This window comes from Stenella coeruleoalba (genome assembly GCF_951394435.1).
Source record: "Stenella coeruleoalba genome assembly, chromosome: 17".
Classification (NCBI taxonomy): domain Eukaryota; kingdom Metazoa; phylum Chordata; class Mammalia; order Artiodactyla; family Delphinidae; genus Stenella; species Stenella coeruleoalba.
In genome coordinates, this window is record NC_137163.1 from 59,956,329 (window position 1) to 59,981,475 (window position 25,147).

Sequence of the window (25,147 nt, forward strand, 5' to 3'; positions counted from 1 at the left end):
AATCATCTAAAATATGCCATCTTAAGCCTGATAACATGCCTTATTCAAAACAACTTCAATTTTTTGCACTTGTTTTCATGAATATTTGAAAATTTGTCTCACCATCTCATCTCTTCAATGACAATAAAATCCAAGAAATAACTTTAATTAATAAAGTTTCTGATATTTATACAATTATATTACACAATTTAACAAGAGCTACATCTTTCCATCAATGTTTCATCTTTTATTAATGAGTGTTTTGAGGAGACACTGATCTGATTTATAATATTCTGAAACATGTTGGTATTTACTATTCCAAAATTTGAAATTGCAAAGACATGGGAATCAACTCATAAACTCACAAATTAATATCATCTTTATTCTTCCTTTTTGGACTGAATTGTGGAAAGGTTTGTTGACTAGCGGTTCAAACATCAATGACTTTCCCTGTAGGCAAGGAAGGAAGAATCCAAGTTGAAGGCTTCTGCTGGTGGAGATAGAGAAAATAGCAAAAGCTTTTGTCTGTTTCAGAATGGAAAAAACAAAACAAAACAAAACCTGCAGTACTTGAAGAATTCCAAGTTAATAGCTTGATTCTCCATCAAAAGAGTTGCCCAAATTCTGAAACTATGTGGAATGGAAGATTAAAAATCTAACCTAAAGCCTCTGAAAAGCAAAGCAGATTATCAGACATTCTCAAAATGCTGAGAAATGATCATTAAAATTCAAGTTATACTGGTAGAGGGACTATAGTGAAAACAATACGCTCTCATCTGAAATCCCTGGAGATCTATGCCTCAAAAATGAGGCAAACCAAAGGTAAACAGAGTCATACCAAAACTGTGGTCCAGTTTAGAATCAACATAATCCCTGATTTGATTAAACTTATAGCGCCCACATCTATCTGCCACTAGAGGAAAGGATAGATCCTCTTTGGAGGAAGTTAACATTATTTGGAGTGATACTTTTTTCTTTTTTGTAAATAAAATATATGCCATTCAGTGAAAATTACAAGTCATTTACAAGTTCTTATCATTGACAGGAAATTAGACCAAATGACCAAAGACCAAGAGAAATAACAAGAGATGAAAATATTGCTGTTATCCAAAAGGATTTTATAATAATGATTTGTATATTCAAAAATAGAGGTAATGAGACAAAAACAATTTTTTTAATGGATAATTTCACCAAATATTCAGAATCTATAAAAATAATCAAAGGGAATTCTAGGATAGAAAATCAGATTAATGAACTTGATTCTAGGACTGAAAATCAAATAAATGAACTTGAAGTCTCAATATATGGTTTTAACAATTTTGTAGTGAATAAACAATAACAAGGGAGTGTGAGTATATGCAATTAACATATAAAAAACGTTACCTTAATGACGTAGAGCTCAATAATATCTCAGAGATAAAATGTTTAGAAATTAACTAATTATGTCACTTTAGTCCATAAATGAGGAATAAGATTTAGAGAAGTATGTAACCTATTGAAAAATCATACAGATAGTGGTTATATATGGGTTTAGCAACTAAGGTAAAATAAAAGTCAAGATTGTTAGATTTGAAAATGGGTCAATAAAAAATTTGTAAACTGAAAACAGCAGGAAAAAAATGAAAAATAGAGGTGAGAGCATAATACCTATAAATGACTCAGTCAATTTTTCTAGCTTGAATGTTGATGATGTCTCAGAAATACAGAAAGAGACAAAATCAACCTTTGAAAAGTTGATCAAAGATTTTTCAAAATGAAAGATGTATACCCATAGATGATAAGCAGGATAAATACAAAAAGCATCATGCCTACCATAGTCAAATTACTGAAACATAAAGACAAGAAAGAGATAAAGCCAAAGAAAAATGAGAAATAATAAGACTGAGAGTTGACCTCTCACCAAAAACAATGGAAGTTGAGGAAAAATTATATATTTAAAATACTGAATCCAACAACCACCAACATAGCATTATGCAGTTGGAGAAAATAGTTTAAAAATTAGGGCAAAATAAAGACACGTTCAGACAAATCACAGCTAAGAGAAATCACTAGTAGCTCTTCTTTACAAGAAATATTAAAAGAACTCCCTTACGCCAAAGAACAATGATCCCCGAGAGAAACAGTGCAGTGTGAGACATAATAAATATTGACTGTACAAAACAATAATCATACTATCTCCTAGAGTTTAAAACATATGAGAAAACAAAACAAAACAAAAACCCAAAACAAAACAAACAAACAAAAAACCCAAAACCCTGATCTCAGTAATGCAAAACATAGAAAGGAAGTAAGCAGAGTTAAAGTATTCTGAGGTACGAGCATTATTGACAGGGTAGTAAAAATAATAATATTTCAAAACCTTAATGAGTTACAAATGCATGGTTTAATATTTGGGATAAACATTAAAATAATAATAAAAAGAATGTAATTAACATGTTAGTAGAGGAAAAGCAAAAATGTTATAATACCTTGTGTTATACAAAGGAAATCAAGGAACCAGACAAGAAAGTGGGTAAAATAGATGTGAAAAACGGAAAACAAATAGTAGGATGACTAATATAAATGCAAACACATTAATGATTATTGGTAAATGGATTGAATACTCCAAATAAAAGACAAACATTGTCATAATAGATAAAATAAAAACCCAAGGATTTAATGCTTATAAAAGACATGTTAATTATAAAGATAGAGATTGAGTGAGTGATAAGATGGAAAAAAAATAGCAAACACTGGTAGCAGAACATTTAGAGTAATTTCAGAAAAAGAAAACTTAAAGGAAGGCAACATGGAGATAAAAAGGGACATTTCATAATGACTTGTAAAGCACCATGAAGAGATCAAAATTTTAAATTTGTTCACATCCAATAACATGTACACAATCACTCCAAGTTAAGTTCAAAACCTGGCATACGAGAATTATGCAATAAATGACACCTGATTTTGAAATTCATTGATAAAAGAGAAATAACCATTATTACTCTGTTAGCCCACATTTCATTTTATTTATCTATTCACTCACTTATTTATTCACAAGATAGCAATTGAATGTATACTATCTTCCAAGTACTGTGCACTGAGTGGACAAACAGATCTGTATTTTGCATTCACAGAATTTACTGTCAGAGCAGGAGATGGATATTTAAAATGCACAGTTAAATTCATATAGAATTATTCTGTGAGGTATGATTTATAGACAAATATTATAAGAGGAAATAATGGCAAATAGCTGTTAACCCTATTATGTGAAGTCTCATCATAGGGCCTGGTGTGTTGCAGTTGGTCAATGATAATTATTGTGAAATTTAAAAGTTATTAACACGTTTTAACATTCAATAAGCAGCATTATTTTTCACAATTTGTTTTTTCTTGTTTACATACTGATCATAAATACACCACAAATCTCCCATTAAATTCCACCTGTATAAAATATGGGAGCATGGAAATATTCTCCAGTGGAACTTCCACAGAGTATGTTTACATTTAATTAATGACTTTGACAATAATTTAAAATTCAGAACTCTGAAGTTTTTCTAATTTGAGTTATGGTAGAATTCATAAATTTAAATATATACATGATTATTTTTATTTTTTTGTATGAATTTGATCAGCCTATAAGAAAATAGGTATGAATCAAAAGTTTCACATTTCTTTTTCTACAGAACAAAAAAGGAAGGATTGAAAAGTCATATTTATAATTTCTAAGCTGTGATATTATGTGGTTGTTTTTTTAATATGTAAAAATTTGTCAAGGATGTGAGACAGTAAACCCCAAACAATCCCCACACAAAAACAAAATGTGTGCTCTAGCAGTGCACAAAATACCACCGGAAGTTACACATTTCTTGGCTTGCAAACCAAACCATTATTGATTTTTTTTTTAATTTAAAGAGACTCTATGCTTCATGTTTAAACTATTTTTACATACTCTCTTATTGCAAATGTATGTTTCCCTTGCAAAACTCATCAGAAGTGGAAATTGATCATTTTATTTTGTGCTGTCTCTTCAGTTTGATCTAAGTTCCATCAGGAAAGGAATTGTTTTGTCTGTTTGGTTTCCTGTCATAACTCTCTAGGGTCTTAAGAGGTACCTGGCACATTGCAAGTGACAATACATATTTGTTGGGTAAGCAAAATGAATGAATGAATAAATTACATTTACATAATAATTTTATTTGGATATATCACATAAATATGAATATATATATTTGAAAATTATGGAACAAAATCATGGTATGAATGAAAAGCGACCTATGAGGAAAGTAACAGATTCAGAAATATTTGTGGTTCTAAGTGAATGGTACTACTCTGACTGGTTTCTTAAAAATAGAGTGCACAGTTCATATAAGGAAATATAAACAAAAGACACTACATAACCATGGAGATACTATTTTAAAGAGCCTACCTGTTGCCAGTGTATATATTTCTAGTCTTTATTTGAATAAGGTGTTATGGTTTCTTTGATGGATGTCATCAACTCTGCATATGCATATATATGTGTGTGTACATATATATTTTCAGATAAACAGATACAACAGTATATGGGTAACACCTATGAGAAGAAAATATTGTGAATGAGCTACTTTTAAGAATATATATCATTTCTCTGAATTTATAGAAAAAAAATACAATCTCCACATACCACCAGTAAGATTTTCCACTGCTGCTCAAACAAAATGGAATTCATTTGCACCTAGCAGTTCATGTATGAACTGAATTTTTTTTCTAATTATCAGAAGCTATGATATTTTCAAGTAAATGTTAGACTAACCTGTATTAAAATCTTCTTAGGGATTTATTACTATTAATCTAAAGTAATATTGTAGAGGATTTATATCATGAGTATATTTTGTAAAAGTAAAGATTACCTTGTCAACTGTAGTGCTTCGATTTTTCTCTGTAAAAGTTATTGTGAGTTTTAACTTTCTAATTTTGTAGACTTCAGTACAAAGGATACCACATTATATAGAATAGTATAGTACAAAGAATAAACATTCTTGATTATTCATCATGCTGCTACAAGCTTTACTATAGCTTTATTAATACTTTCTTAATTTAATCTCGAACTGTAAAGAAAGAAAGAACAATATTGTAATGTGATCATAGGAAAATTTTCATGGCTAGTGTCAGTTTCTCTTAGGGGAGGTCCAATATATTCTGTCAAAGAATTTCCTGGTGTGATAGTTAAAAAGAAAACAATAAACCTAACACACTAAAATAAAACAGAAACAGAAAATCTTGTAATAGATTGAATAAGAATTTCTATTTCTGGGAAAATTAGACATGTTCTGTGGGTACAACAATCTGAGTTTGGCATATATTTGGTTTAAAGTATGATCTTTGTCTGAGTCAACACTTATTGGATGCCTACTCATGCAGAAGAACACTGTACTAGTTGCTGAGAATATACAGAGGGAGGGAAGACCTGGTCCCTGCCCTTGGACGAGCTTACTAAATAAATGGATCATTGGTTTTACCCACAAGGCAGAGGGAAGACCAAGACTAATGAATAAAACACAATTTTCCCAAAATTCTATTAAATCTTATAGTATTTTAAGAGTCAAATATAGTATAACTGAATAAATTTGGCCTTGAAGTTAGAAGTCCTAGATTTGAAATTCTAACCTTCAGCTTATCAGCTATGTGACCTTAACAAAGTTAAAACCACCTCTCTGAATGCTTCTGTTCACTTGTAAAATGATGACATTGAGATTATATTTCTGATGTATGGAAGTTTCCAATAACATTCTTGTAGGACATGTTAGGTACTTATTTGAATAAATGTTCAGTGTTTGCATGTTTAGTATATTACCAATGATTCTAGAAGTATAATAGATTAGATCAATATTCAGAAGAGAGAACTTGACAACATGAGTTTGAACAATTTTGCCTTCTGTAATATTTAGGTTGATGGTTCTGTTGTGAGGTAGGATTTGTCTCTCATACTAAACTTTGCAGTAAGGTTTTTCTATGCTAAGCAGAAGAAATAATCAGGTAAGTTCCTAATTAAAGATTTGATGTCTAGAGAGAAAAAAAACAGAAGATCAATACTTCAGCCCTGTATAACAAGCTCAAATATACAGATGCTTCCGAAAGTTCAATCTCTCAAAACTTTCCAATTCCAAAATATGATGGAATATTATTAAATTTGGTACCACCATTTTCTAGGGAATGAGATGACTTTGCAACAAAACTTTAATCCATGAAGTTAACCTGGAGAAAAGGGGATCTTACTTTGTATTTAGCTTCTACATATGTAATATTTGCTTCAACTTGCATCTCATTAATTATAGTGTTTCATGGACACATTCAATTACTACTCACAGTGATATTTTAGTAGTTAAACTTAATAGAGCCTGAATTTGAAACCTGAATTCTTCAAAATATCTGTCTATACATCTGGAAAATATTCTAACTATATATCCCAATACCCAATGAAAGAAGCAAAGTAAGTTTGAAGCCAAAGAAAGTGCTTAAATCATTCAGCCACTTATTATTAGATGACAAATATCACACATCATATGGAGACAATAATTCTGACCTATCTCAAGAAATTGTGAGGACAAGCCTAAAGCACAGAACTGCATGCTTACAAAATATGAAGCAGCTATGCTGGTTACACACACACACACACACACACACACACACACACACACACAGTACTATGTATCTGTGCAGCCTTCAATGTCCAAGTCTTCTCTTCCTGGAATCTTCTATGATTGGCCTAAAATGTAGGCTCAGACTCAGAAAATAATAGAGCAGTGTAGGGTAGCACAACTAGATTGTAAAAGTAGAACCATGTTCAGAATAGGAATCAGATACATCCTCTGAGAAAAACAAAAAGAATGTGAACTCTTGTCAGCAGCAAATTAATCAATCTCTTTCTTCTTAAAAGGGTTATGTTAAAACTATATCTATCATAGTTAGTAAAATACTAAATTTGAATAGATTGCAAGTTTAAAGGGAATACTTCTAGACAATTCTAAGAGAACCAGATTTTTCTTTTCTCTAAATAGATTAATAGTATTGCAAACATGATGCTGCTGCTAGGCTTTGGGGAAAAGCCTTTGTTTTCTTGAGCTGATAGGAGTCAATAACCCATGTGCGGTTGAAAAATCATCCAAAAAATCTTCATTTGGGGGTTGCCAGAGACTACTTTATATCCATTATTAACACATAAATAAGGGTAATATCCTCTAAACACATTAATCTGTTTAATCTTGTATCCCTCATGGCCCAATGCAAAGGTTAATGGTGGAGTTTTGTTATTAGAAAACTTGTAACATCTTGTACCTGATGAATAAGAACCTTTATTTCTAGTTCGATAATGTCTACCAATAATTGAGAATCACGACTGTGTCAGGCAGAGTGCATGCCCTCTACAAAATTGTCTGTTTTCTCATAACCTACCTATGAAGAAGATATTATCTCCATATTACAGATGAAAATACTGAGTCTTAGAAGTAAAGTAATTTGTTCAAAGGGGTGATATCTTAAAAGGATTCAAGCTCAGGTGTATCTGACTCCATTGTCCATTATGAGATGCTGCCCTATTATTCGAGGTCTCTATTGTTTTCAAAGAAATACAAGTAATTCTTTCAATATATTAATTTGAAATATTTTTTATAAACCAAACTGAATTTTGTGTGGATTTAACCATACATGTTGTTTACAATTATATCCAGTATAAATCCTAGAAGAATCACCCCTGTATTACTACTGAAAAGACCGTAAGTGTTCATCTTTTGTCTTCTTTCTCTATGAGCAGTCGAGGGCTCTGCTCCTTTATCTGTAGCAGCCAAATCCACCTAAGAACATTTGAGCCTAGACCTCTAAAAGCTTCTCTAGTGTAAAGCAACATTTCTCTTGAGCCCAGTCAAGCTCAGTTTTGAGCATTACTGTGTAATTTATATAATCTATTATTTTAAAGCTGATGGGGTGGGGTAGGTTGGACGGTGGGAGTGGAGAAGGACTGTGTGATACAGTTTAGCTGAAGAGGTTTCATTTAAGAAAAAAACCAAATATTTCTTTGGATAAATGTATCTCCATTAACAAGTGCTTTATCATACTACTCAGTGATTTTGATACCTCAAGGCCACTTATTAATTATAAGAAGGAAACTAATATACTACATTTTACCTAGTGGAACTTATGTCTTGCATGAGCAAAAATTTACTTTAACCTCAAGCACAGAATATCATATTTGAAATATTCACCGAAGGGTAAGAATTGTTTTGCACTTCACATTTTTACTGCTTATCTACTGAACCTCAACTCTCAGACTCAAACTAAGCCACATGAACCGGAAATACAGACAATACAGTCCTTTGGTAAAGACATTGTTATAAAGCTCGGATTTCATTTAATGGAACTCCTAATTAGAAGATTATTGATGTTTGTCAGAAAATCAGTGTTCTAGTATCAGATCCACCACTAGACTGGGGGTATGTCACAGACTTTCTCTATTTTTATTTCTTCATAATTAAAAAAGTAGATGGAATGTCCTACAAATCTCAATACTTGATATATGTATTAATTTTCTACTAAGATAATATAAATTAAAATTCCAGTGTATAGATAAGGCTAAAATGCACTACAAATTCAAGTTGGCATCTTTCTTTCATTTTTTTAACCTTGTTCTTTCTTCTTTTTGTGACTGTATATTTCTTAAATGCTAGTTTAGGTTCTCTTTAACTATGGGCATGGCACTGTGGCACCTTTGCTTGTCTAGGTACACAATTGAATTTAAAAGCAGAGGTAAAGGGAACTCTACTCAATACTCTGTAATGATCCATATCGGAAAGGAATTTAAAAAAAGTGACTGTATGTATATGTATAAGTGATTCACTTTGCTGTACACCTGAAACTAACACAGCATTCTAAATGCTATATGCCAAAAAAAATTTTTTAAAAAAAGTAGATTTAGACTTACAGATTCATCAGGGAAAATAATAAAAGCTGGTCCATAGAAAATAGTGCTCTCCCAAAGTGTCTTCTCTTTGTCATAGAAGCTAGTTTATGTGCTCATTCAGCGTGAAGCATCCTGAAGGTCAGAGAGCAGGGGAGGGGTCCTAAATAGTGACTAATCCATTCATTCCAACAGGGGTATTTCACAAATTCCTTTTTGTTTCTCAAAAAAAAAAAAATGTTGTTTATAGTAAAACATTAGACCAGAAAGCCTGATTAATTTGTTAGGAGGAAAATAAATCTAAGCAAAGCAGTGTATATTTATTCAAGTGCATAACTTGAATTTTCCTGAAAAGGTTTTTACACAAGCAAGAAAACCCAGCCTTGTCAGGTCATAAAGGTAGCAGATCTCTATCTGGACTTCAAGAAAATAAAGCCCTGCCTACTTGTTTTCTCTAAAATAATGAAAGTTGATGATTTGACACCATTATTCTGGACTTTTAAAATTTGTCTCTAGTCTCTTTTTGCCGGTGGAATTACTAAACTTTCCCCAAACAGGTTGCATTCCCACTGCAACCTCAAAAGTGGCAGCTATGGCCAGCATGGTGGGACAGGGTGAGTCTCCCTTTTTTTCTTAGAGTCCTTTCCATCTCAGTATTCCAGGTTTGCTCTGAATATCTTCTCTCAAGTAAAATTCCAGCATCAGATATACTAGATTTTAAGCCAAGTATTACTTTGTTCATGTCATATGCACAAATGCACAGATTTTCATAGCCAGATACCTCCTATAATCATTGTACTGTTGCCTTGTATTTTTTGTTGTGTTGTCATTTATTTCCATTGAAAAAAAAAAAAAGAAGAGTGTTTTAATTTCAAGTCTTCCCAAATTCTTTTTGGACTTAACAAACAAATGCATTAATATATATTTTACAGTTTGAAAATATATTTGTGAACATAATTTCATCACTTAAGAAAATTAGAGATACTTTGGAAGGTGAATACTCAGAATTTTTCTTGAAGTATCATAGAGTCTTAGCTCTGTTAAGTGTCTACTAAGTATATATAGAACTCCATTTCCACTGTCAAGGTAAAACTCATATTCCTGAGTTTCTACAATAACATTAATATAGTGACTCAAATTACATTATTGTGGTTGTATGTGGTGTGTGCCTGTAATAATAGTTATTGTTTGAAATATCTCAAGCAAGTTGAACTACTCCATCACTATGTTTCAAAACATCTCAAAATGTATCATATTCTGAGTCATTGTCCAAGACTGGTTAATCTGTTGTTAAGGCTTTTGTCTAGAATATTATATTTCTAGAATATTTTAATATACATAAGATAATTTTCTATTTATGTTTAAAGTTTATTTTTATAGTTTTTCCACTGTTTATTTCTCATCACATTTATAATTGTGGCAATATTGTCTGCTTATTGGTATAATCCACAGAGGCAAAAATGAACTCTCTGACTCCATAAACAGCTATGTAAATAGGTACTCTACATCTTCTCCAACTATCAACTACATTTTTCTTCATTGCATATTTGTATTCTTTTTCTTTTTTAACTTTTTTATTGCAGTATAATTGCTTTACAGTGGTGTGTTAGTTTCTGCTTTATAACACAGTAAATCAGTTATACATATACATATATCCCCAGATCTCTTCCCTCTTGCGTCTCCCTCCATCCCACCCATCTGGCTGATCACAAAGTGCCGAGCTGATTTTCTTGTGCTATGCGACTGCTTCCCACTAGCTATCTATTTTACATTTGGTAGTGTATATATATCCATATATACACTACCACTCTCTCACTTTGTCCCACCTTACTCTTCCACCTCCCCATGTCCTCAAGTCCATTTTCTAGGAGGTCTGCGTATTTATTCCTGTCTTGCCCCTAGTTTCTTCAGGACCTTTTTTTTTTTTTTTTAGATTCCATATATATATATATATATATATATATATATATATATGTGTGTGTGTGTGTGTGTTAGCATACAGTATTTGTTTTTCTCTTTCTGTCTTCCTTCACTCTGTATGACAGACTCTAGGTCCATCCACCTCACTACAAATAACTCAATTTTGTTCCTTTTTATGGCTGAGTAATATTCCATTGTATATATGTGCCACATCTTCTTTATCCATTCATCTGTCAATGGACACTTAGGTTGCTTCCATGTCCTGACTATTGTAAATAGAGCTGCAATGAACATTGTGGTACATGACTCTTTTTGAATTATGGTTTTCTCAGGGTATATGCCCAGTAGTGGGATTACTGGGGTCATATAGTAGTTCTATTGTTTTTTAAGGAACCCCCATACTGTTATCCATAATGGCTGTATCAATTCACATTCCCACCAAGAGTGTATGAGGGTTCCCTTTTCTCCACACCCTCTCCAGGATTTATTGTTTGTAGATTTTTTGATGATGGCCATTCTGACTGGTGTGAGATGATATTGTATTATAGTTTTGATTTGAATTTCCTAAAGATTAATGATTGAGCATTCTTTCATGTGTTTGTGGCAATGAGTATATCTTCTTTGGAGAAATGTCTATTTAGGACTTCTGCCCATTTTTGGATTGTGTTGTTTGTTTCTTTGATATTGAGCTGCATGAGCTCCTTGTAAATTTTGGAGATTAATCCTTTGTCAGTTGCTTCATTTGCAAATATTTTCTCCCATTCTGAGGGTTGTATTTTGGTCTTGTTTATGCTTTCCTATGCTGTGCAAAAGCTTTGAAGTTTCATTAGGTCCCATTTGTTTATTTTTGTTTTCATTTCTACTTCTTTAGGAGGTGGGTCAAAAAGGATCTTGCTGTGATTTATGTCATAGGGTGTTCTGCCTACGTTTTCCTCTAAGAGTTTTATAGTGTCTGGCCTTACATTTAGGTCTTTGATCCATTTTGAGTTTATTTTTGTGCATGGTGTTAGGGAGTGTTCTAATTTCATTCTTTTACATGTAGCTGTCCAGTTTTCCCAGCACAACTTATTAAAGAGGCTGTCTTTTCTGAATTGTGTACTCTTGCCTCCTTTATCAAAGATAAGGTGACCATATGTGCATGGGTTTATCTCTGGGCTTTCTATCCTGTTCCATTGATCTATATTTCTGTTTTTGTGCCAGTACCATACTGTCTTGATTACTGTAGCTTTGTAGTATAGTATGAAGTCCAGGAGCCTGATTCCTCCAGCTCTGTTTTTCTTTCTCAAGGTTGCTTTGGCTATTCAGGGTCTTTTCTGTTTCCATACAAATTGTGAAATTTTTTGTAATATTTCTGTGAAAAATGCCTGTGGTAGTTTGATAGGGATTGCATTGAATCTATACATTGCTTTGGGTAGTAGAGTCATTTTCACAATGTTGATTCTTCCAATGCAAGAACCTGGTATATCTCTCCATCTATTTGTATCATCTTTAATTTATTCCATCAGTGTCTTACAATTTTCTGCATACAGGTCTTTTATCTCCTTAGGTAGGTTTATTCCTAGGTATTTTATTCTTTTTTGTTGCAATGGTAAATGGCAGTGTTTTATTAATTTCACTTTCAGATTTTTCATCATTAGAGTATAGGAATGCCAGAGATTTCTGTGCATTAATTTTGTATCCTGCTACTTTACCAAATTCATTGATTAGCTCTAGTAGTTTTCTCGTAGCATCTTTAGGATTCTCTATGTATAGTATCATGTCATCTGCAAGCAGTGGCAGATTTACTTCTTCTTTTCTGATATGCATTTCTTTTATTTCTTTTTCTTCTCTGATTGCTGTGACTAAAACTACCAAACAATGTTGAATAAGAGTGGTGAGAGTGGGCAACCTTGTCTTGTTCCTGATCTTAGTGGAAATGGTTTCAGTTTTTCACCATTGAGGGTGATGCTGGCTGTGGGTTTGTCATATATGGTCTTTATTATGTTGAGAAAAATTCTCTCTATGCCTACTTTCTGGAGGATTTCTATCATATATGGGTGTTGAATTTTGTCAAAAGCTTTCTCTGCATCTATTGAGATGATCATATGTTTTTTCTCCTTCAATTTGTTAATATGGTGTATCACATTGATTGATTTCCATATGTAGAAGAATCCTTACATTCCTGTGAGAAACCCCACTTGATCATGGTGTATGATCCTTTTAATATGCTATTGGATCCTGTTTGCTAGTATTTTTTTGAGGATTTTTGCATCTATGTTTATCAGTGATATTGGTCTGTAGTTTTTTTGTGACATCTTTGTCTGGTTTTGGTATCAGGGTGATGGTGACCTCATAGAATGAGTTTGGGAGTATTCCTCCCTCTGCTATATTTTGGAAGAGTTTGAGAAGGATAGATGTTAGCTCTTCTCTAAATGTTTGATAGAATTCACCTGTGTAGCCAACTGGTCCTGGGATTTTGTTTGTTGAAAGATTTTTAATCAGAGTTTCAATTTCAGTGCTTGTGATTTGTCTGTTCATATTTTCTATTTCTTCCTGGTTCAGTCTTCGAAGGTTGTGCATTTCTAAGAATTTGTCCATTTTTTCCAAGTTGTCCATTTTATTGGCATATAGTTTCTTGTAGTAGTCTCTTATGATCCTTTGAATTTCTGCAGTGTCCATCATACTTGTATTCTTAAACTTATATAGCTTATTTAATGGTCGAAAATGTGAATGCTAGGTTTAATTTCACAGGAAGTTAAATAAAACGTATGGATATACCGGCAAATTCTTTAATCTCTACAGTCCTCAGTTTCCTTATCTGAAAGTGATAGCAATAATATTAATTTTAATCAGTTGATGTTAGGACTAAATGAAACAATGAAAGTCAAACAATCAGTACACAGCACATACTCAATGAAATAAATGTCAAGTATTCTCTGTAATTACCATGCTGTTTTCAATTCTCTCTTAACCTTTTGAATAATTTTACCTTAGTTCAGGCTTAGATTAAATATAGCTTCACCTAATAATTGTGGGTACTTGATTATCCAAGAGTTGTTGTATTTCTTCTTTCCACACTAAGATTTGCTGTTGGACAGCACAAGAATTTCTCCTCATTACATTTCACCTTTTCAAGTTTACATGGTAGTAACAGTGGACATTTTGCTCACTCATTCTTGTAGATTCCATCCTCGATTTTGTAGAAAGAAGTCATTTCTGATGCTCTGGATGAAGGTCTTCAGTTACATATCAATTTGACATTCACTTACATTTGAAATGTTGTTGGTGGGAATGTAACTTGATACAGCCATTGTGGAGAAAAGTATGGAGGTCTTTAAAAAACTAAAAATAGAACTACCATATGAACCAGCAATCCCACTACTGGACATATACCCAGAGGAAACCATAATTCAAAAAACACATGCACTCCAGTGTTCATTGCAGTACTATTTACAGTAGCCAGGACATGGAAGCAACCTAAATGTCCATCAACAGATGAATGGATAAAGAAGATGTGGTACATATATACAGTGGAATATTACTCAGCCATAAAGAGGAACGAAATTGGGTCATTTGTAGAGACCTGGATGGACCTAGAGACTGTCATACAGAGTGAAGTGAGTCAGAAAGAGAAAAAAATATATTGTATATTAATGCATATATGTGGAATCTGAAAAAAAATGGTATAGATGATCTTATTTACAAAGCAGAAATACAGACACAGGCATAGAGAACAAACGTATGGATACCAAGTGGGAATGTGGGGGGTGGGATGAACTGGGAGATTGGGATTGACATATATACACTATTTATACTATGTATAAAATAGATAACTAATGAGAACCTACTGTATAGCTCAGGGAACTCTACTCAGTGCTTTTTGGTAACTTAAATGGGAATGTAATCTAAAAAAGAGGAGATATATGTATATGTACAACTGATTCACTTTGCTGTACAGTAGACACTAACATAATATTGTAATGTTACTATACTCCAATAAAAATTTTTTAAAAAATATATTTTAAGAGTTACAGGGTTATAAGGCTTCCCACTTGGCTTGGGAGGGAATCAGATAGTCTTCAATTAAGAGAGTTATCGAATGAAATTAGGAAAGTTTCTAGAGTCATAAAAAAGTATATATCAGTCTCTAGAGAGAGGGGAAAAAAAAGCAAACACAGAACAAACAAACAAAAACACATTTCTTCCTGTCAGCAATAGGTATATTAGCAACTTAAAGTATGGCTTCAATTAGATGGGTAGGTTAGGCATGATGTCATAGAAACATTTTCTGTTGACTCTGGTAGGAAAATCCAAACCCTTCTTAAGGTCTATATTTATCACTGTTTTATTTGTTGACAATTTTTATTTAAAATATTAAATTAATTGGTTTCTGAGTGGATTCTTCTGAGCTCCCTTGAGATGTCTAGTTAGGCTTGGTTTATCTGTTGTCTTAATTCAAATCAAGAATAATCCAGATACAGAGCAGTCACCACTAGTTTGAATCTATCTTTGGTTAAGTCTTTTATGAACAGACTATGAGGAAGATGGCTTAGGCCTCAAGGAAAGTAGAGAGATTCAGTGCCAACAATGATAAATAATAGAATAATTTTAACATGAAAATTAAATTAACTTTACCAGGATCAGAAAAAGCATGGGAATGAGGGGATCCTTGATACTTCTGTGTGATAGCCCAGAGCTCTAACACTTTGGATTCATCTCTGTAGGTGAAGCCATGAGATCGACAGTAAAGAGAAGAGCCAAAAGAAGAAAAAACTGAGGCAGATTTTAGAATTGCATCAAAATTAAAAGAAGAGAAAAAAAATACAAGATGTCTCTAAATAAATGTGAAAATGTGATTTGGGTATGTACTGTAATACTTTGTCAGTCATTGTCATAAAGTTTTCATGGCTTTTATTATAAATAAGCATTAAAATGTTCCATTTTCTAGTCTTCAGAAGGAAGGTAAATCATAAAACCCAAAGGACTGGATTCCTGAGGAAAAAATTATTCCCAGAACTGGAGGAAGCTATGCCATTCAAGTACTTTTGCATCCATAATAACAAAATCTTTTTTTAATATAAGAAAATTATGCAACAAGGACTTACTGTATAGCACAGGAAACTATACTCAATACTGTGTAATAACCTATAATGGAAAATAATCTAAAAAAGCATATATATATATATATATATATATATATATATATATATATATATATATATATATCTATCTGAATCACTTTGCTGTACACCTGAAACTAACACAACTATATTTCAGTAAAAGTTTTTTTTTAAAAAGAAAGACCAAAAAAAGAGAAAATTACAAAATCTATGAAAGATACAATTTATACTGTATAATTTTGTCAAACATTTTGTTTTCTTTTTTTTATCTGACTCCCCACTAGAATATAACCTCTTTGAGGGCAGGAATTTAGTTGCTTTGTTCACTGTTTATACTTAGGATCAGTGTCAGGTGCAAAGCAGGACCTAAGGGAAGCAGTTGGTGAATGAACTAACTTGTACTTTCAAATTCACTTTAACCCAGTAATCCTTGCCCCTTACACTCTCAGTATCTTGTGAGTCTAATTTTCCTTATGCACACATTAGTATATGCTGTCTTCACATTTTCCACTCAATGGTCAATGATTTTACTCCTTCTTGACAGTCCTGTTCACAGTCCTCTAAACCCCTGCTATACTCATTCTGTCAGATGATTTTATTTCAAAAACTATTCTAATTTTCCTGACATGTTCTTGAATTTTCCTGACATTTGTACACATCATCCACCCATATCTTTTCTCAGATGTAAAGGACACCCCTGTAAGTGTCTATCTTTACACTTCATAAACATCTGCTGTATCTTCTGATTCTTTGCCATATCAGTGACCCACTTTCAATCTTATATCCTCCTTGTCCACTTTCTCCTTATCTTTTGTCTATTGTCAAGTTCAAGTCTATATTGCATGAGGACTTAGTCCTTCCTCACTCCTTTTAATCAGTTACTTTACTTTCTCTTTTCCTTTCTTTCTCCCCAACTGTCTTAGTGTGTTCAGGCTACTGTAACAAAACACCAACCACTTGGTGGTTTATAAAGGGCAGAAATTTATTTCTCAGAGTTCTAGAAGCTAGGAAATCAAAGATGAAGGCACTGGCAGATTTCATGTCTAGTGAAAGCCTGCTTCTTGCTTCATACTCAACTGACTTTTTTCTGTGTCCTCACAGGATAGAAGGGGTAAGGGGGCTTTCTCAGGCCTCTTTTATAAGGGCACAAATTCTATTTATGTAGGCTCTACCCCCATGACATAATCACCCAAATCCCCCACTTATTAATACCATCACTTCGGGGGTTAGTATTTCAACATACGAATTTGCGGGGACACGTATATACAGATCATAGTGTCACCAAATATTTAAAGCAATAATGTGGGTACCTCTTGCTTACTACACACTTACTTATTATATTTTTTGCAAACTAGCATCTCCTTCAACCTCCATCTACGCCAATAAAGCTTCCATTTTCCAAACCCATTTCTCTCAGCCTTGACCACACATAACCCAGCGGTTAAAGATTGGTACAACACTTTGATAAAAATCAAGTTTTCCTTTGATATTTTCAATATATGTAGAAGTCAGTCCAGCTATTCGGCATGTTTCATTAGGTGATGGATGATATATTGCACCAGGCACATAGCTAAGTCCATTCCTCAATCCACTACTAATTTAACCAAAATTTGTTAAAAGGTGGCAGTGCCTACAGTAGTCCAGGATGATAGTAATGAACACAGAGCTATCCAGTGGGGAAAATGAGCCTTTACTATTACAACAAAGGGTAAAATAAGGTGAGATGCTCACTATAGTAGCATAGGCATTGGGTGCCATGGAGGCATGGAGTATGTAACATAATTCCATCTGGAACGAGTGAGGAGGCAGCCACAGGCAGGAGGTGGCCTAACACACCAGTGTTTAAGGATGAGTAAGAATTAGCCAGGTGAAATGTTAAGAGAAGTGGGTGAGAGATTCAGACATTAGTGTGATCATATGCCCTTGACTATTCATAACTCTTCATAAACTCCCCATTACTTCTAAGAAAATTGTAAATTCCCCAAACTGGCATAGGGAGTACCCACAATGTGCTTTCCACTTGCCTTTCTGCACATCCAAATGTTCTCTGCAAAATAAATCATTTACAATTTTCTAGACCAAAAATATGCTTTCTCATTGTGTTTTTGCTTCTCAGTCGTTTTGCCCATGTAAAGCACCCCGTCAAATACTTACACATTTTGAAAAGATAGTTACCAGTTAGTGCCCCTTTAATTACCCATTCTGAGGTAGTTATTTCAATACTATGATATTTTTCCTTTCAATTTAATAGACAAATCACACATTACCTAGTTTTGTGAATGTTTGTTTTCATGAATTTTCCCCCAATTAGCTTATGAGCACTTCATGGTAAATAACCCTACCTTAGCTATTTTTTGTGTCCCTCACAACCTAAAGAAACAATGCCTTTAAAACATTAGCTTTTCAATAAATTGTGGACCAACATATAACTTGATCGATAAATTTTCCTAAGAAATACAGTTCTGGTAATTTTGTTTTAGTTAAGAAAGTAGTTCAAAATTTTTGCCCTAGACCTCTGTGATTTTATAAAATTCTTGGTTCGCTACTTCATTATTAATCTAACACAGCATTACCCTGAAAACAAACTGGAAATGTTAGATTCACTACAAAAGCCAAGGACTTGCAATGAATCTCAGTATAATTACCTCATATAATTTTTGCAACAGGATACAAAATGTGCCATGGTGGAAAATATTGCTTATCACCCTGGAAAGGCAAAGTGCCATATTACTCAAGATAAAAACTGCTTTTTCTTAAAGGGCCCCAAATATTTAAAGGGAAGAAGTAAAGCACAAAATGTTTACTCAGTTTACATTTCACTAGGTACATTAAGGAATAGATTCTTATGGTAATAGCTAAGAAAAATTATATTAAAAGTTTTGGAGAGGGAGGTAATATATTTTCAGTCCTAGCCATTAATTTTAGACAATATTTAATCTATAAAATGTAGAGAAGAAGCCTGTATTTGTACTCAGGTTTGCTGTAGGCCTCTGCTCCTTTAGTAAAACCTAGAACTTCCAATAATACAAATGGATTTTGATACTGTACTTTAGTTTTAGATTTTATAGGGGCATCAAATTACCTCTCTTTGATTTGGCTTTCCCCTAAATGCTGAGTCTATGTCTAAGTGTCCACCAGAGGCCAGGCAGTGGGTTTCTCTTAAAATGCGACATGTCTAAAAGATGATAGCTGACTTAATAAAAATTTCAAGTTAGAAATGTCATAATAAGCATGTGTTTCCATTCATAAAGTATGTCTTGAACACACACAAACTATCTTTTGTCATCTGGTTCTGCCCTTTTCGAAATTATTCTCTGCTGTTAATTAGAAGTGACTACACTTTGATTAATCTCAAACATGTGTCACATATAAATGATGTGGAGAGCTGAATTCAATATTTTTCCACTTGGAGTATTCATAGTATTCATAGAAAGGAGAAAAATATATTTTTAAACCTATTGGCAATCTGATATTATCAAACTAACAGGACGTTATCAATGTAACATATTCTAGTTTATTTGAAGTATTAAATTCACAGAAGAACCTAATTATAAGCATATTTTAGATTGAAAATGTAAAACTGAAGAGGGCTTCTCTCTCATGTTGTTATGCTTCAGAAACTCTCATTCCTGGAATCTGTTTTTTCACCTTGAGAATTCACCTGATCTTGGTCCCTGTTTGGTTTTTTATTTAAATCTTCTTTTGACAACAGCTTCCCAATACCTGCAGACTCACAGTAGACAAATACACATGGATTTTGCTTAAAGAAAGTAAAGGTTCAATTAACAAGGGAAAAATGTCTCTTTGGCTTAATTTGAATTATCATTATTATTATAGGATATATACTAAAACACTCATTTTTCAAAGTGCTAATTAAATTTCCATAAATATACTAAGCCTTTAACCACATTATAAGAGAAAAATTATATGATAAAGTAGTTGTGATTTAAGAAACAATGATTCCAGTTAGGTTTTTCTGTTCAACTTTCTAACCAAAAATGGTTTTCTTTCTTATCACACAGGCTGCAGTAATAAGTGAAATATAATCCTAATTAATTTTTCCTACAGCTGTATATAAATCAATAGCTGCAACATCCCAAAGGAAACACACACTGCAGTCCTCCGGTTTTCTAATGAATGCAAATAGAATGACCTTTTTCTGACAACTATGAATATTGTTCCACAATTTTACCATTAAAATTGCTGCTATCAGCAATTCATACAGCAAACATGGAGACTACAATAGTTGTAAATAGTTATTCATTATGGTAAGAAAGGAATGGAAAAAAACTAAGCCTAAGTTATTCAACTTTTAAGCCTCAGCCTGATTTTTATATTTCATTTTTTTGTTTGTTTGTTTTCCACATATGATCATAGCATTTATTTGTACTTCTTGCTCATTGTAGATTTTTTTAGTTTTTTAAATTATTTTAAATTTAATTTTTATTTTATATCGGAATATAGTTGATTTACAATGTTGTATTAGTTTCAGGTGTACAACAAAGTGATTCAGTGACACATATATATATGTCCTTTCTTTTTCAGATTCCTTTCCCATGTAGGTTATTACAGAATATTGAGTAGAGTTCCCTGTGTTATGCAGTAGGTCCTTGTTGATTATCTATTTTATATACAGTAATGTGTATATGTTAATCATTTTGATATGGAAATTCTGTCTTACATGTAACCAGTCATCACTTAAATTCTTTCTTCTCTATTCCAGAAGAAAATAAATTAATTCAATGTTTTATATCATTTAACTGAGAGGTTTAATATTGAAATATTTTTGCAAATGAAGTAAAATCTCTCAATAAATAATATTATAAGGCTCTAATTACTATATTCAGATTATTAGGAGACTGTGATTATATTCCACCAGAAATACCTCTGTGGAAAATCGTATTGGTGTCCTTACCCTATCAAGACATAATACTATTCATGTAACGAGCATGAGATGAATTTAGAAGCTATGAAAACAGATAATGACGTAAGGATGACACCTATGGGAACCTGAGAAAAGGTAAGGAGTAATTCAATGGCATTTTTGTCCATTTTGACTGAAGAACCACTTTATTTCAAAATGCAATAAAATTTCATGTACTTATGCTAATGCATATTCAGTTTCCCATGAAACTTCATTATAGCCATGAAGATGTCTCATTAAGTAGAAGTTAAACTCAAATCTTATAAGAAAAGTAGTTAAGTGTGTTAAACCTAATTCTGCTGATAATAGATCTATATACTGGAAACTCCTGTTGTTCACGAGAGTCAAGAATACAATTTGCCAATAGAATTCAAATACTCATGAAAAATAAGACTCCTCAATTTGCAACAAGTTTCAAACAGGAACTCACAACAAGAGTACTCCATTTCCACAAAATTCCAAAAATATTTCTTCCATCCCCTATTCTATGGTTAATTTATATACCTCTGTACAAGACTGGAGACCACTATCACATAATTATTTGATATCCCAAATATGTATTAGTTTATGTAGACTATATTTATAGAGAAATATTAATTGTCTTTGGTAAGTAGTTGTACCACTATTTTCATATAAAGCCAACTTACTATACTTTTAAGTCGAGAGCTGTTTTAAACCCCATTCAATTTCTTGAAACTGTTAAGAGAGCTTTTTTGTGAGTGTGGTTTGGCAATATCGGGCATAGATGGCATTTTTTAACTGTATTAAACTATCTCCACTTGATGACATCTGAAGATGTCTATACTCTCACACCTGTAATGCTTTCATGTTCAAAATGAATCCCTGCTACATCTCACTCAATATTGATCTTTAAGGCATTTCTCCCTATCCTTTTCCCAGTGTGGTCACTGAACAGTATCAGAGTTCAATAGGAAGATCAGCTGCTCATCCACTTTTTGCTAAAGCAATTTGTATTATGGATTTATTTTAGCAGTCTACAGTGGCAGTTGTTGTTTTTACTATTTAAATGCTTTGATTATCTGACCTTGCTTACTTTATCTTTCTAAGTGCTATGCATGGGCTTTAAAATTGATCAATAAGTGGGGATTCCTCTACAGGATTATGCTGAAATCAATCTCAATTCAGACTTTTTGTATTTTATGTTTATTACTAGATCCGTCTTAATTGAACTCATTTTGGTAAATAATTTTAAAACCTGTACTTGATTACAGAGGTTAAGCATCTTCCAAGACCCACACACATTATAAAAATAACCTGTATTCTTTATACATTATTTTATTCATTCTTTTAATGTGAAGCAGGAAAGAATTAATTCCTAGATATTTTATTCAAATACCTTTGCATTATAAATAAAATATCTATTCCATTAGAAGAAAAAATATAATTACATATATATGTGAATAACTGAAAAATCTTGAAATACATTAATGTGCTATATTAATTGTGATAACTGTGGAACTTCAACAAGCACTGCCTGTATGCATATTTTGCACATAAAAGTGTTTATAAGACTTTTCACAGAAAATATTAACACTCCCTGGAAGAAAAATCAAAGGAAATTCTCAATATTTGTACCTTTGAAAGTCAATGGGAAACAAGTTATAAGATTGTTGAATATCAAAAAAAAATAATATTCAGTGTAACGAGAAAAATTTTTCAGTTTCACATTCTCACTACTAAGATGGGATGCTTTACTCATTTTTTTGGATTAAAAGAGAAGTAAATTAAAACCTTAAAATGCTTTGAATACTTCTTAACTCAATCTATGAATTTTATAAATTCCATATTAATTATTAATGATTTTGAATATAGATAAGATTCCTAAAATTAACTATGTAAGACATAAACATTAAAGAATATGAACTATATTGCATAACTATTAAAACTTGTGCTAAATTTTTGGTCTAATTTAATTATATTTCGTGCCTCTGGGTGTAGTCACATGAAGCTCCTGAATTTTATCTTTGGATCAATTTATTCTAACATTAGATTTTTCAAAGTCATAAATAAAAGAAATGCAGATGGGAGTTAAAAAAAAGGAATTGATGTCATCTTTTTTTAATCCCATTTCCAAAGCCAATCTAATGTCTAAATGTCTCTGTCATCAACTCTTACATAAAATTACAGTGAAATACTTTCTACATATGTAAATGACAGTATAAAATCTGCAATTTTTTCCAGCGACCAAAAATGCAAGCAGTAAAGAACTTGAGGTAAATAAACATATGATTATATACAGAAAATGTGCAATATTTTCACCTGTGCAAATACATGTTTTGCTTAAATAATTTAAAAAACTTTCACAGGACTAGAGAAATATCAAATATATCCAATAGGTATATATTCACATTTTCAGACTTTGAAATTATTGGCCAAAATGATTTAATATTTAACAGCTTTCATTTCAGACTAAATTATAGCCTATTATTACAATATCTTCTGCTGCTCACATTAAATAAGATGTAAATTATAAGTGAATAAAAACAAAGCCCTCACAAGATAATTCATCTTAAGAGTTACATGTATGAAGTTAGGGTAGGAAAATTAAGATTCCTAAGCACAAAGAGAATGAGGAAGATAAATAAGAAGTTTAATTACCAAATAGTTGCCATAATGATATTTCCATAAACTGTTACAACCAGTTTTGTTCCTTTCTACTGTTTGTGGTAGAATAACACTTGAGAGAAATCATTTTCCAGAAAGTTTTGCAAATCTGTAGATCACAACCTTGGCAAGACATATCCATACTTTCATACTTTTTTCCTCAAGTGGGTAAATGTTAAGAGAGAAGAATCCAAGTTTCATGATGCAGCAACACAAAGCTGGGAAGTGAAAATTATGTTACAGTGGAGTCTTGAAAATATGACTGTAAAAGTTAATCAATAAAATGTCTATTCCTGTCTATTCACCGGAGGCCCCAGCTGCATAGCTTCACTCAATCGATACTACAAATTATTACGATTTCCAGGTTCCCACTGGACGTTCAGAACAAATCTTTCAAGTGTAACAGGCTTATACTGTGTATAAGGTGTGTGTTCTCTTCATTTAGTTCAAAAAGAGGAGGGGAAAAATAAAATCTAAATCCTAGGTGTTTTTTAAAACTTCAGCTTTATGGAACCAGTAACTTACAGGTCACCTTTTAATGTTAAAAAATCTTCCTTTTGTTTGCCAATTTTTTTGTATGCTTCTTTTTTAACTGTTTCATATTTAGTTAAGAAATGACTTAACCTAGTAATAGATTTTGGTGATATAGGAAACTGGTTAATTCTGAATGATTATCCCAAAATAAATGAATGAAAAATAATTTTGAGTTAAATACTTATCAAAAAGTCACTTGGATACATTATCACTATTAGAGAGAGAAATGTACGGGACACTGATTGACAAATATTTCAAATTGTAGCAGATCCCTTAGAATATACATTCAAGTTATTGTTTTCATGACTTATTCCAATGCATTTTAAAATCATGTTTGAGGTGTTCCATTTTTTCTATTTTTGTAAAATAAAATCATAATTTCAGAAATGAGTTTCTCTTCATCTTAATAAAAGTTTCAGATTCTTTTTTCTAGTGAGATTCTCTGCTCTTTGCAGGAATATTCTACTGTGATTGCAAATTCTAGAAACTACTCAAGACCTTAAATTTATGCTCCATACATTTTGTTCCTGAATCTTCTAGTCAAAATCCAAAGACTTTTCCAAATAAAGGGATAACTGGTTAAGGGAACTAACTATAATGCTTGCATGCCTTATGACTTATGACACCTAACATGGCCTTTCTTTCTTCTGACTGGGGAGCACTATGGTGTCTGGCACTGCCCCAAACCGGATCAATTGGTAAATTTGATCAATTCATGCTACCTGTCGATTGAGTGGGAAAAAAATCAAAATAAATAAACAGAATTTTTTGTTTGCTAGGCCAAAAAGGCTTTGATTTTTATTTGACATTTAAACAATAGTATATTTTTTCACATATCATAGAAAATATATAGACACGTGTATCTAGCATGTAGGCACATCCTATGACAATGTACGTTGAGGCTATATTTGAAAAGAAAGATAAACCTGTTTCTCCTAAGAAACCATTACTGCTTTGATTATGATATTTATCAGTATCTTTAAAATTTAACATTTCTTATGTCAATAATATTTCTGATTTATGACTTTTAAAATATTTAATTGCTAAAAAGCATTTCAAATAGACTTCAAAAAAATACTGTTACAATTTTAAATACTCTCTGAGATGATATTTGTATACCTTGACAGCAGTTTCACATTAAGAGTGAAATATCATACT

General features: G+C 32.2%; 1 long non-coding RNA gene across 4 annotated transcripts in view; it reads right to left on the reverse strand.

Moving 5' to 3' along the window:
* The window catches only part of LOC307176271, a 45,230-nt gene that overhangs the window by 18,125 nt on the left and 1,958 nt on the right, over window positions 1–25,147 (reverse strand). For 2 of the 4 annotated variants that reach the window (XR_013824684.1, XR_013824685.1), the window contains exon 2: window positions 345–466. This is a non-coding gene — a long non-coding RNA (uncharacterized lncRNA). Of the gene's footprint in view, window positions 1–344; window positions 470–23,449; window positions 23,674–25,147 lie in introns of all 4 variants that reach the window. The other 2 variants (XR_013824687.1, XR_013824686.1) reach the window with 2 other exon arrangements.